This window comes from Rhineura floridana, chromosome 16 (assembly GCF_030035675.1).
Source record: "Rhineura floridana isolate rRhiFlo1 chromosome 16, rRhiFlo1.hap2, whole genome shotgun sequence".
In the NCBI taxonomy this organism is placed as follows: Eukaryota; Metazoa; Chordata; class Lepidosauria; order Squamata; family Rhineuridae; genus Rhineura; species Rhineura floridana.
The window spans coordinates 25,189,043-25,204,279 of record NC_084495.1 but is presented as its reverse complement, the minus strand read 5'-3'; positions in this window follow the sequence as shown (position 1 = coordinate 25,204,279).

Genomic DNA, 15,237 nt, shown 5'->3' with positions numbered 1-15,237 from the left:
TTGTTTGTTATCTGGCTCTTTTGAAAGGAAATGCTTATTTGGCTCTCTGATCTGTAAAGTATAATAAACAATCCTATTTATAATGGTATATTGTAATTTTTCATATTGTTACTAAATATTTGCATATGTCACTGTTGGGGAGAGAGAAAGAGAAACATATATTTAATAATTTAAAAGGAATAGATTGCCTTCACTGGAAAATTCTGTTTGTTCAATCCTTTCATAGTTTTCCTCCATTTTTGCGGTATTGATCATCCAGTTCAGGCTGCAAGAATCCTTGATGGTAGCGAGCACCCCTAATGCAGTTTTCTTTACAAACAAAGCACTATACTCAGCAACAAAACTAGATTTCTTTAACTCCCTGATTTAATGAAACCACTCATGTTAGGACCTGCCCTTCCACCGAGTGCCAAGGGCTCAGTTTGACAGACTGGTAAGACTGAAGATGACTTAGAGCAGTAGTGGGGAACCTTTGGCCCTCCAGATGTTGCTGAACTACAACTACCTTTACTCATGGCCTTTGGTCATGTTTGCTAGAGCTGATAGGATTTGTAGTCCAGCAACATCTGGAGGGCCAAAGGTTCCCCACTCCTGACTTATAGGCTGAGGTAATGGGCAAGCCCAGAAGCTATAGTCCAGCGGTGGGGAACCTGTGGCCCTCCAGATATCATTGGACTCCAACTCCCATCAGCCCCTGTCATCTTGGCCAGTGGTCAGGGATAATGGGAGTTGTAGTCCAGCAACATCTGGAGGACCAAATGTTCCTCAGCCTTGCTGTAGTCTAAGCTGAACACTAGAGCCAGAGCTGCAGTTGCTGTGGTTTTGGGGTGTGGCCAAGGAATCAGCTAGGGTGGGTGGGGAAAAGCAATAGTCAGAAGAAAGTAAGAAAACATACAGAGGTGCATGGGGAGCGTAGTTAGTGGCCCTCTCAACTACAACTAGCCTATACTTTATATTTATATAAATTAAATAAAATAAATAAATAATACTGAAAGACTGTTGAGATTGTTTTGAAGGGAAAGGAGGGGTTCCTCCTTTATCCAATGACGTTTGGGGACTCCTTGAAAAAATGACTTCATTTACATTTTTGTTTCTTGCTCTCACTTCCAAGTGGCTTTACTAGCATCATTGGGCAGTGATGTCTGTATCACAGCTTCAACTGCCTGCAGTTCTCTCTGCGGACTCATGGTTCCAATGGGACAAGAAGGGTGGAATTGGTGCCTGATACTCAGCTCTTTAGTGGCAGTGGCTCCCTGTGTGATATGGAAGAGAATGGGGCAGTTCTTTGTGGACTTGGCAGCCCTTAAAGCTTTGGATGCCAGTGTTCCACATAATGGTGGAGAACATCCACTTCAGTTCAATATGGCTCACTCAAGAACAAGATCAGTATTCCAATAATGTGACCACCATTAAACTAACAATCTAGAACTCAAGATGGCTCAGTCTAAAATTGCTTACATTGAAGTATTTTGCAGAGACATTTCACTGAATCAGTCCAGCTTAAAGAGACTGTGATGGGTCTCATTATTAGCTAATATAAAGTGTAACACAGGTGCTTCAGTTTAACTGGGAAGAGAAGCAAAAGCGAGTATAATTTCACTTCAGAACCTACTGAAATCAAAGATGGTGAATCTGGCAACCCCAAGTCTTTCTAGATCTCAGCAGGCCCTGATCTGGATCATGCACTAGTGCTTGCCCTTTTCTTTTAAATATGGCTGAGAGAGAGGAAAGCCTCAAGCTACCAGACGTCTTCTGGACTTCTGGTACTGGCATTTGGCATGGACCCTTTGTCAAGAGAAATTTAAAACTGTTCACATTTAAAGGTGGACCTACCTATTTAGCACTTTACAAAACAATATGGAAGCTGAAACACAGCCATTCTTTGAAATCCATACTTCCCTGAATTTTGCAATGCAGTTCTCCAGCCAAGTCATGTGTACAAAAATGCATAGACTGGGGCCAAGTGTGCAGAAGAAATGTATGTATTAGTTAAAACAACGTATACAAATGCAGTATATTAGGGGAAATATGTTTCACACAAAAATATATGTATACAAATGTGTATATTAGGAGAAATTTGCCCTTACGCTGAAGGATTTTCATGAGGACCTTTTATTTTTATTTTAAATTGCAAATTGATTTGGAAATATGGAGAATGGAACTTAAGATGGGGAAAATGAGAAACTGAAATTGACAGACTCATTTATCCCTACCTGGAGGATGATAGCCAAGAGTCTACAGTTGGAATGGAGTCCAATGGGAAAATTGAGTTCCTCATAGTCACAGCCTCCTAGGTACGGTGTCCCTTAGTGCTGATAAGTCCCCATGCTCCTAGTGAACCACAGTATTTATTTATTTATTTATTTATTAAACTTGTATACCGCCCCATAGCCGAAGCTGTCTGGGCGGTTTACAATAACTAAAAACAAATACAATTTAAAATACATCATTTAAAAACAATTTAAAACACAATTTAAAAATTTAAAACAATATAGAACACATGCTAAAATGCTAAAAGTCTTGACCTGGTGCCAAAAAGATAACAGTGTTGGGGCCAGGCACACCTCGTCAGGAGAATCATTCCATAATTTGGGGGCCACCACTGAGAAGGCCCTCTCCCTTGTTGCCATTCTCTGAGCTTCCCTCGGAGTAGGCACCCGGAGGAGGGCCTTTGATCTTGAACGTAGTGTACAGGTGGGTTCGTATCGGGAGAGGTATTCCATCAGGTATTGTGGTCCCAAGCCGTGTAAGGCTTTATAGGTCAATACCAGTACCTTGAGTCAAGCTTGGAAACATAAAGGCAGCCAGTGCAAGCGGGCCAGAATCGGTTTTATATGTTCGGACCGTCTGTTCCCTATTACCAATCTGGCCGCTGCATTTTGCACAAGCTCTTGGTAAGCTCTTGGTTCTCCTTTTCAAATAAGGTTTCCGCAGGCTTCAGGGATGGATGTGGCCTCACAGAGCTGTAATAGCTACATTCAGACCTAGAGTGTGTGTTCTTCATGCCAGGATCACCTAAGACTGGCCATCTGAAATGGAACCTGAACTGCCACAGAGAGAAGCAGCCACTATTTATATTATTTAAGTTAAATACCCTATTTTTGATCCTAGATTACTATAGATAGACAGTGTGTGAGAGAATCAGTGCTTTTTTTCTCTCTCTATGTTGGTGAGGAAGATACTGAGGAAAGAAATGAGTGGATTTTCAGTGGAGCTACTCAATGTAAACTTGACCATAGGATGAATGGAGGTCAATTATGTATATAATTGTATAGACACTGGTTATCATTTTTCCTCAGTAGGAGAGTCTGCAGACATAGAAGCCTCAATGTTGCAACCTTTTAAGCAGTGCCTCACCTATTTCTGTTTCAAGTGCATTTCAACTTGTGAAGGAAGGAAGATAAATAGGGCAGCCCTTTCTATTGTCATTGCAAATGGTACGACAATATCAAAGAAATTAAGTTTCACTCTCTACACAAAGCTTCTGCCACACCAAACCAGCAGGTGTATTGTCAACTGAATCCCAGCATTCAGCTTCCCTGGATATTTCTCTGTCCCCTCTCCCGTACTTTCTCTCTTGATTTCTTTTTCTTTGCTTTGCTTTGCTTTGCTTTTTCTTTTTTGTAATGAGGGAGGATGCCCTTGACTTGTCATCTACTTTTGGCTTTGTTCCAGGTCTGATCTGACCTCCCTTTGTCAGCCCACCTCTCTTTTTTTCCCCAGTAGGATTTCTGCTCTTGTGATTATCGAGTCTGAATTATTAGGGCTGAGTCAAAACTACTCAGAGTTTCTCACAGTATTTCCACCTGTTTTTTTGGGGGGAAAGCCCAAAGCCATTTTTTACAATAATGTTTAGTACTATCTGCAAGGAACACCTCCATCCCCACCTGCTTGTTTATCTTGCCTTCACTCCCAATTGAGTTGACCCAGGTGTTTGCTCTGAAATTCAATTGCACCCCTTCAAGAGTTATTGTTGAATGCTCATAAACCCTCAAAGTAGCCCTCTGAGCATTTCATATATAACAATTTAAGGGTGAAATTGCAGACTAGCCCTTCTCGCCCATCCTTTAAGGCAAAAACAAAAAAAATCCTTTGTGTAGGGAAAAGGAAAGAGAGAGTCACAGTTGAGGCTTCAGTGGAGATGGGGGATGCCCATTTAGTCTCTCTCCCAACAAGAAATGATGTTCTTGAGCATCATTTCCTGCTGGAGGAGAAGACTGTTGGGGCCCACCTTCTTTGCTTCAAGCTCCATCTACCCTATCTGACCTTCTCCAACCTGATGCTTCTATTCTCTTGGGGAGGGGGAGGGGATAGTAGATGGAATGGAGAGGGGTCACATAGCCTGTCTTGAGCCTGTTCTCTCCGAGTTGAGCAAGAGCCTGTGTAGTTAGCAGCTTTACTTCCAATTCTTGTAGCCTGCCCCATTTCTATGTCACTTAATAATAATAATAATAAAATTTTATTTATGAGTCGCCTATCTGGCCGAATGAACGGCCACTCTAGGCGACGTACATAACACAGTAAAATACAATATAAAAACCAATGAGGACCACAATCAATAATTAATCTAAACACCACCCTTCCAATTAATAACAGCATTAAAAACTAATCTACCCCAAAGATCCCTTATGCCTGCCTGAACAGCCAGGTCTTCAAGGCCCGGCGGAAACCTATCAGGGAGGGGTCATGGCGAAGATCAAAAGGAAGGGAATTCCAGAGGGTGGGGGCCACAATTGAAAATGCCCTCTCTCTGGTCCGCACCAGCCTAGCTATTTTAACTGGTGGGACCGAGAGAAGGTCTTGTATGGCTGATCTCGTCGGGCGGCATAATTGGTGATGCTGGAGGCGGTCCTTCAGATAAACTGGGCCGAAACCGTATAGGGCTTTAAAGGTCAACACCAACACCTTGAATTGGGCCCGGTAAACAACTGGCAGCCAGTGTAGATCTATTAACACCGGAGTAATACGATCACGGCGATGGCTGTTTTTAATCAAACGTGCAGCTGCATTCTGTATCAGCTGTAATTTCCGGACCGTTTTCAAGGGTAACCCCACACAGAGTGCATTACAGTAGTCTAAGCGGGAGGAGACCAGGGCATGTATCACCCGTGGGATCAGGTGGATAGGAAGGTAGGGTTGCAGCCTCCATATTAGATGTAATTGATACCAAGCTGCCCGGCTCACTGCCAAAATCTGAGCCTCCATGGACAGCTGGGAGTCAAGAATGACCCCAAGGCTGCGTACCTGGTCTTTCAGGGGTAGTCTTACCCCATTGAACACCAGGTCAATATCTCCTAACCTTCTCTTGTCTCCCACGAGTAACACCTCGGTCTTATCGGGGTTTAGTTTCAGCCTATTCCTTCCCATCCATCCACTTACGGCTTCCAGGCACTTGGACACGGTGTTCACAGCCAACTCTGGTGAAGATTTAAATGAGAGATACAGCTGAGTGTCATCCGCATATTGGTGACACTGCAGCCCAAATCTCCTGATGATGGCCCCCAGCGGCTTTACATAGATGTTGGATAGCATGGGGGAGAGGATAGAACCCTGTGGGACTCCACAATTAAGAGGCGAAGGGTCTGAAACTTCATCCCCCAATGCCACCCGTTGGTGCCTGTCTGAAAGATAGGAACGGAGCCACCGTAAAACAATGCCCCCTATTCCTAATCCCTCCAGGCGATCTAAAAGGATACCGTGGTCAACGGTATCGAACGCCGCTGAGAGGTCCAGGAGGACGAGGAAGGTATATTCTCCCCTATCCAACGCCCTCCTCATATCATCCACCAGAGCGACCAAGGCTGTTTCAGTTCCATGTCCAGTCCTGAAGCCCGACTGGAATGGATCGAGATAATCTGCTTCATCCAAGTGTGTCTGTAACTGTTTGGCCACCACTCGCTCAATCACCTTGCCCAAGAATGGTAGGTTAGAGACTGGGCGAAAGTTATTCAACTCTTGGGGATCCAAGGAGGGCTTTTTCAAGATAGGCTTTATTACTGCCACCTTGAGGGCTGATGGCATTGCACCCTCTTCCAAGGATGCATTTACCACTCCCTTGATCCCTTCGCTCAGTCTCTCTTTACAACTCGTGACGAGCCACGAAGGGCAAGGATCAAGCAGACAGGTGGTTGGCTTCACAGTACTGAGCACCTTGTCCACTTCCTCAGAGGGAAGAGGCTGAAACCGATCCCACCGTTTAACCGGAATGCAACTGGCCGACTCTGACTCACTTCCTGTATCCACGGTGTACGGAGTCATGCTCTTCAGGCGCTCGATTTTATCGGCAAAGTGTTTAGCAAATATGTCACAGGAGGCTTTAGAATGCACTATCATGACATATCTAAATCTGATTGGTTATGCAGCACCAACTTATTCACAGTATGATCACTGATTGGCTGAAATTGTCCATTTTACTAATCCAGGAACACCAAACAAGAAAAATAAAAGCAGCGATCAGGAAAAATATGGTGCTGAAGCAGCAGGCAGCAACAGCAATAGCAAGGAACTGGGTTTTTTTAAACAGGTCTGGGAAATAATTCTCCCCCACTAACATACAATTTGATACAGGTCTTCTCAGAAGTAAGCCCCCTTGAGTTCTATTGGATTTTCTCCCATGTAAGTGTGTATAAGATTGCAGCCTGCAATAGCTGTTTCAGTGTTTCCAAATTGAAAATGGAAAATGTTCCATGAACTACCATCACCTCTTCTCATTGAACTGAAATGAAGACAATTGCAGGAAAGATTGAAGCAGGTAGAAAAATTGACAATAGCAGTGTGCTTATGTGCCTTTCATTCATTTCAATGGGGTTTGCCTGGTACTACTTCTCAAGAGATTGTGCCCAATATTTCCCTCCCTGTATTTCCTTATATAACATCCATCACAGTGTCAGTAGGTAGACAAACAAGCAGACTGTAAATGGTGTTATCTCTTTTTTGTGTGTGTCATATTCACTGACTTCTTTCTAATAAGTTTGCCTTCCCAAGTGCATACATCAAACCCAGCAGCAACATCTACTGAATCGAATTAAGGCACAGCATCATTGAGGCAGTGAAGAGACACAAAGGTTAAAAGGGAAATATAGATTACTTATTCTTAGACTGTGCATGTATGATCATGTGACATTGTAACATTCTGCAAAATGTTAACTTCCTAGAGTTAAACAGGCTTGTGTAAATAAGTGCAAACAGATGGCCTCTGAACCAGCAAAGCCATGCAAGGAAGGAGGTTATAGCTCCGGGCTTGAACAAATAATCCATTTTGAACATTGGATTACATATGCTTAGAGGTAGAATTGATTAATTGCTTTCCTGGCTTGGAGAGGTGAGCATGGAAGCTAAGGTCTAAATAGTTTTCCAGCTGTAGTTTCTCCTGATATTAATTCTTCACAATTAGATATTCAATTTCCACCAGCATAGCTATGCTCAATGTGTATGCCTGTTGATTTACCAGAGACTGAGTAATCCAAGTATTTGATGCTTCTTTTTTTTTATGTTTCGGGTTGGACTTGACTGGCTCAGTATGTTTTTGCCTAACACCAAACAGCTGTAATTAGCTCATCCAACCCCAATCATGATGGGTATGCGAGAATTTCATTTGCTGTTGTTTGAATTTATGTCCCACCCTTCCTCCTGAAGGAACTCAGGGTAGCAAACACGTCAGCAAAACAATTGAACAACAGAAAACACCCCCAAAAAAACTTTCTAAAAACATTATAAAAACAGAACAATCTAAGAATAGTTACAGTTAAACATATTATTTCATCCAGTGATCTCTGAGTTGGCCGTTATGTCCCTTGAAAGACCATAAACTGTATTATTCTTGTATATAGGGGAAAGTGAAGGGGCATTTTAAGCATCACTTGAGAAACCAACCATAGCTAACAACAAGAAGCTTTGACAAACTTAAACATGGTCGCTCTGTTTTTAAGACACAGGGGAAAGGGTCATAGCTCAGTGGCAGAGTAACTTGCTTTGTGTGCAGAAGGTCCCAGGTTCAATCCCCACCGTCTCTAGACAGGGCTGGGATTGATCTCTGCTTGAAACCCTGTGGAGTCACTGTCAGTCAGTGTGTAGGCAATACTGAGCTAGAAGAATCAATGGTCCGACTCAGTATAAGGCAGCTTCCAATGTTCCTAATATTGAAAGGATACAGTAGTCTAAACGTAGGGAGGGGGGAATTCAATTCAGTTCGCATTTGCAGGCAAACTTACCTAATTCTCACTTTTTGAAACAATACGTGAATCAGAACACGACCATCCTTCAAAATTTGCACTCCTCCAAATTTTGCAGTGTTGTTGCAAAAGTAATATGTATCAAAAAAACCCACCCCTTAGTGTTCATTAGTGAAAATACCATACAGAAAATATACTTTGCAAAAATACATATATTAGGCAAAATTTCATACAAAATATGTATATGAGGAGAAATTTGCATTACAATGATTATGAATTTTCATGCGGACTTTTTCCACAAAAGCATTTGCAAACTGAAATGTGGAGAACTGAAGATTTGGGATGGGGGAAAATCCAAAAATGGTAGATATGTCCCTCCCTATCTAAAAGCAGGACTTCCTTTTACATAAAAAAGAAAGTAAACATCTGCATGAACTAGGAAATAGAGCTGATAAGAGAAACCTCAAGCAATGGATGTTTGTGGGCCTGCTCCCATGATGCTATGAGAGGATATAACTTACCATGGGCAACTCTGTTGCAGTATCTCTATTAATTAATTACATTCATATTCTGCTTTTCTTCCATGGCTTCCAGAAACATGTTCTCAGGTATTGACCAGGACTTAGATCAGGGGTGGTCCAAGGGCTGCATGTGGCCCTTAGAGAGAAAATGGGTGGTGAATGAAAAAAAAAAGAGGAATTCCCTGTCTACTTTTGGTTCTGACCCCACCCATTTTTACTGGAAGCCCCACCTACCACTTGCTGTGGCCCTGCCCACTGCCAGTATTGTCTCTATTAGATTCGATACTAACTGGGAGTGGCTATCCAGGCTTTCAACCAGGAGTCTTTTCCAGCTCTCCTTAGAGATGCCAGGATCTGAACCAAGCATGTGCACTATCGCTCAGCTTCAGCTTTTCTGTATATATCTTTCAAAGTACTATGGATCTTGAATAGCTGCATATGTGGTTGTGGATACGCCAGGCCCTATAGTTTTCCCGTGACCATTTTAAGTTTCATAGTTCCCTTTGGACTGGAAATTTGATATAGTTTGTCAAAGAAGGCAACTGTAAACAAAAGTTTATCAAAGTGTGTGTCCCGAGTCCAGAATTCCATAGCCTAAGCTTCTCTAAATGCAACTCTTAAATCTTGGGGAGAGGGAAATGAAAAGGTAGGGAATGGAGTTCCTTAAGCCCACAACAGGCAGAATTAATGCAAAATACAAAACAAACACACAACTTTGGGGGGCATGTATATACATTGCCAATCAAACTCCACCCCAAAATAGAGCTCTGATTTCTGGTTTAGACAGTGTATGTTCCAGGGGAAAAGCTAACAAGGTAGACTTCCCCCCTGCACCAAGAAAACCTTCGGAAACCCACCTCACACATCAAGAATCCCACTAATATAAGCATCTTATGCGCCTAACCATGTGAATCATGTCACTTAACAGCAAGTCAGCTTTCAATGGATCAAAGTAAAACCTTGTGCTGGTCATCCATAACTGCATTCTTTCAGCTGTGCAATAGCAAGGAAGCTGTCATGAGAGTTCCTGACACAAATAACAAAACACATGCTGGCAAGTCAGAGAAATACCATGTTTTTTTTATGGCTGTCAGGTTGCAAAGGTTTAAAATGTGCAAGTTGGAATTGGAGGGGTGGAGAACACAGTCCCTCACTGTAGAAAGCAAGGAACCACAAGCGTAGCTTCCTGTGGGCCGTTAGGACACTAAGACCAGGGGCTGTTCAGGTTTAGCTTGATAAGTAGAGGAACTGAAGTTCTCTGATCCTCAGAAATGATTTTGTCAATAGAAGTTTGATTGATTTTGAGATGGCTTGCTCAATTGTGAAGTTCAAAGGATTTTTTTTTTAAAAAAAATATGGTTAAAGGGCTAAATTTGGACCAAAAGCAGAATTATTCCTCAGAATGCCATGGCTTCCTGAACACACACACGCACACACACACACACAGGGGGGGAACATGATCAACTCTGAGTTGGAAAGGCTTAACCCTAACCCTGCTTGCCTCCCCCCCATAGCTCTCCCTTGTTCACCAAGCTGACTCACCCCTCCCTTCCACAGATTCCAGTTGCACCTTTACACAGAGCTGCCATCAGTGGTTGACAGTGTCGAGCATCTGCTGATGCCCACACCACAGCAGGAGACCTACGGCTAGCTGTCTGCTAGTTCTCCTTGATATCTCTGCCTGTTCACTTGTCCTTTGCAAACATATGGTGACTAATAAGAGCAAAGGGAAGGAATACCAGGCTCCTTTTGCCTTGTTTTCTCCTTCTAGGCAGTGATATAGACTCTGCTGAGAGGGAGAGAGGGCAACTGAATGGGTAATGGTAGAGATGCATGATGGCACCATTTTCCCATTCTGCCCTGTATTCATCACATGCAGCACTGTTTCCGTTCCACTGCAGTTCACCTTCTAGGTTATTGTCTCGCTGTCTGCTGTGGCAAGATGAATTAACTTATGTCAATTTCGTTGTCATGGTATTATTCCACTCCACTCAAGTCAATGCAAAGGAAACACAATACAAATGGGGGGGCACACATGATCAATTACATATTGTTTGCAGACTGAAAGCAACAACAATACCAAATACCGATTGTAACTGCTGGATCGATTTCTGTTCCAGACATGGAATGAATAAGCAAACATCAGCAATTTTTACTCTCCTTTCTGTTTTTGTTGGAATTCATCCAATATCCTTGGGTAGTGAGGGCAGTGCCAAGGAGGAGAAGATCCTTTCAGGGAGGGCCCCCACCATGGGCTTCTTGACCAAGAGCCTAAGTTGACATGGCCTTTACCCTCACAAAGCACCAGTTCTCCATGCCCTCTCAAAACCTCTCCAATTGGTTTTTATTGGCCATTACATCTTCTTTGCATGTAATATGTATTTTCACCCTGAAGTTTTGAAAGTTCCTCTGGCACAGACTTTGTCTATGCTCAGCAAAATGAGGACGTCCTGGAAATAAAATCCTGCAATTGATTTAGAGCAGTATTGAGAATGAACCTCATTTCATTGGGAATGTCGTTAAACATATATATCAGATTAACAACCCAGATGCTTTGGTGCAAGAGCATCAGGGTGTGGGATAAGATCTGGGGGTTCCCGCTGTTTGAGGACCCTTAGTAAATGAGTTCTAGTACTGACAGCAGATCTTTCTAGTGATGGGTGGACAGACAGAGCTGCAAACATATATAGCCCACTCAATGGAACTCCAAGGCTTTATAGCAATCAAAATCTCAAAAGAAGAGTATACAACAGCAACAACAACAGCAAAGCCGTTGTAGCATGGTTACTAAGAGAGTGGGCTACAAATCTGGAAGTCTGGTAAACATTGTTTACTGGGACTTTCAAAAAGCTTTTGACAGTGTCCCTCAACAAAGACCGCAGAGATAACTTGGCAGTCATTGGATAAGAAGACATAATCACAGTCATGTCCTGTCTGAAGGTATCCCGTTAGCATCTGGTTGCTGGCCACTGTGACAAGATAGACCTTTGATATGATCCAGCAGGATTCTTCTTATGTTCTTAACCAAAGGACGTTTGGTTCTTGGTAAAGAAGTATTTGTCTAATTCTATGCACAAACAGGGACATTTCAGACTTGATGTGAGTACATATGTGTTTTGCATTCAGGCAAACTCAAGTACAAAAATTGAAGGATCACATCACAGGAGCCTAAACTTTGTGAGATTAAGCTTGCTAACTGGTAAGATTGACTTTTGAAAGAATAGACAGAAATGAATAATACAGCTAATGACAATATGTAAGAAAGTTTCCTTGGGTGTGTATAGCTAACACTCACAACCCTTTGAAATTTTGTGTCTACAAGATGTAAGACAGAACAATTATTGTCTTGCTTTTAGTAAGACAATACACATACACACAGAGAGAGCCATTTTAGAATTAGCAAATAACAACATACATTTCTTTCTTTCTTTCAGGACATAAATCCTATGAAGGTGGCTTACAAGTAATATTCAATTACATATTTTTTTAAAATACCATATAAATATTAACATATTAAAAACACATCGGGATTGTTCCCACATCATGGTTGATGGTAGATGACCCTGTGGTGGTGGGTGGGGAGGAGATAGTTTAGCTGCAACAGGCCCTGAGGTGATCTTCATCTTCCTTCCTCTGAAAGCTTCCCATGGAACAGATGATGGTAGATCACTTGGATTTAAAAGTGAAGTATTCCTTCAAATCACATTTATTGAACAGCTCTGGCAGCAGATTCAATAGAGATGCATATGTTGCCCTCCCAGCTGATGGCCATCTGTTGTGTGCTTAGCTGTTCTGAGTCACCTAAGTCAGCAGGGTAGGTGGAAATGCTGAAGGGCTCCAGAGCATCTTGAATGGAATGGGTGTGTTCCGAAGAAACTTATCATAGAATCTGGGTTTCAGAGCATGGCAAGAAAAGATGTTTCAACTTCTGATGTGTAGACAAACAGGAAAAGGAAACTGATTTCAAGATTTGCAGTGGGTTCTAAATTTTCAAATGCAATTCCATTCTGCCATTTTGGAATTAGCAAATGATAACATTGATTCAGATTATGCACTAGGGGGATATTTTCTTGCTTCACTAACCTCTTTTAGCACTTTTATCAAACTCAAAACTCTTTGTTCTCAATGTCTCAGATGGCATTAAGGACTGCAACAGTGACAATGAAATAGAATATGTGGAGGGTGGCAAGAATAGCTGCAGTTACATTTACCGAACTCACAAGACTGTGTGTGCAACCTCGTATCATATACTAAAGTAATTTTGCAAATGAGGCCAATTGCACTGCTCAATTTAGGGAATTGAGTTATTATAATTGATCAGGACATACAGGGTTCTTAAAAAAAAAAAAAACCACCGCACCCCAAAAATGGCCTGGATAGTAAGATTCTTCTCCCACATAAGGGTCATACTAGTGGTGGGAATGAGTGTAATGCTCAAGTAGGGCTTAAATTTGTATAATTCAACATAGGAACATGAGGAGGTCAGGTCAACCCGGCTCAGTATGGTCTACAGTGACTAGCGGCAGCTTTCAGATAGGGATCTCTCCCTGCCCTACCTGGAGATGCTGGGGATTGAACCAGGGACCTTCTGCATGTAAAGCAGTTGCTCTCCCACTGAGCTATGGCCCTTCCCCATCCCAAAATGACATAGTCAATATCCTAAATAAAAATGCATAAATCGATCATGCAGTCTGGTTCTGTGCAGATTTGAGTCTTCTTTCAAATTAGGGATGGGATCCATTGGCCAGTGCCGGTTTGAAAGCATTCCGTTGACCTAACAGGCTGGCATCGATTTGAGTTCGTTCTTTATCCTCTCGCTGCTGCTTTTACAGATCTGTTGGGGGGGTTGCTTGGAAAAAATATCGATATTAATATCAATATTTTAAGGAAATTTTGAAGGAAATATCAATACTTTTAAAAGAAATATTGATAAATTGCCATACTTACAATCAATGTTTTAAAGGCAGATTTTTTTTAAAAAAAGTCTGTTTTCACAAATAGCCACAGAAAGTTGCCACATTAAAATTCAATTCTCAACTATTGAGAATTAATGGAAAATTTGGTACCAAATCTGAATTGGGCAGAATTCTAGCACATCCCTACATCAGATATTACACTCCTGCTAGGAAGTTTGATAACACACTAGGCAGGTAGGTTGGATGGAGTAGTACAGTCTCGCTCTCCACCACATATATAGGCTGGATCAGGGACAGATACTTACTGATCCACCTCAAGTTATGTTTTATAATATGAATTGCAAGCTTTCATACATTTAACTGGTAGAATAATCATCTCAAGCCTTGGCTGTTTTTTGTTGTTTGTTTTGGTTCATCCATTTGCCTCAGGGGTGTGTGTGTAATTTCTTTTTTGGTATCAGAGGGTGAAAACGTAAAAAAATCTTAAAAGATCACCATTTCTTCTAAGAGTGCATGACTCTGAAAGGTCACCTATCATGATCTTTTGGTAATATCCAATTTTTTTTCATTTAATGAAGTGATTGAGAGCCAGTGTGGTGTAGTGGTTAAGGTGCTGGACCACAACCTGGGAGACCAGGGTTCGAATCCCCACACAGCCATGAGCAACCTTGAGCCAGTCACTGCCTCCCAGCCTCAGAGGAAGGCAATGATAAACCACCTCTGAATACCGCTGACCATGAAAACCCTCTTCATAGGGTCGCCATAAGTCAGAATCGACTTGAAGGCAGTACAATGAAGTGATTAATTTGGTTTGATATAATTATTTGATTGAAGTATACAACTGGTGAAAGGCCGACTTTGTAATATGCTATCAGAGAGTTCCACAGTGTAGCAAACAGTACAAGTGTGTAAAAGGAGGGCCTGATATGTAAATAAAATCAGTGGGTGGGAGGTGCTTTTGTCTGTTTGCGGGCTTATGCATCAAAGTCTTGCAACGTGTGGTGTAAGTTAAGTTATGCTTTGGTGCTCTCTTTCATATGCAGTCCTTTTGGAAGATCCATGTAGTGGTTGATGGGTTCATGATATGTTCAGGATCTGATAAGTGTGTCTGAAGAAATGAGGATCCCCCCTCAAACTTATATTGGTGAGAGAACTGTGTGGCCTTAAGAACTTAAAAAGAGCCTAGCTGGATCAGGCCAAAGGGAGATCTAGTCCAGCATCCTGTTCTCACAGTAGCCAACTCACAATTGCCTATGGGGAGCCCAGAAGCAGGACTTGAGCACAACATTCTCCCCACGTGTGATTCCCAGCAATTCAGCATACTGCCTCTGACAGTGGAGGTAGAACACAGCTACTGTGGCTAGTAGCTGTTGATAGACTTATCCTCCATGAATTTGTCTAATCCTCTTTTGAAGCATTCTGAGTTGGTCATTTCTACCTGTTGAGGTAGAGAATTCCATAGTTTAACTATGCACTGTGTGAAGTTGTCTTGACTTTTGTAGGGACGTTGTTCGGTATCATGTCTGTTTTGAAGGGCTCCTTCTGGGAGGAAGGGTGGGATATAAATTTAATAAATAAAATACTATTCCAGTAGTGTGGATCACAGGAACATAGGAAACTGACTTATGC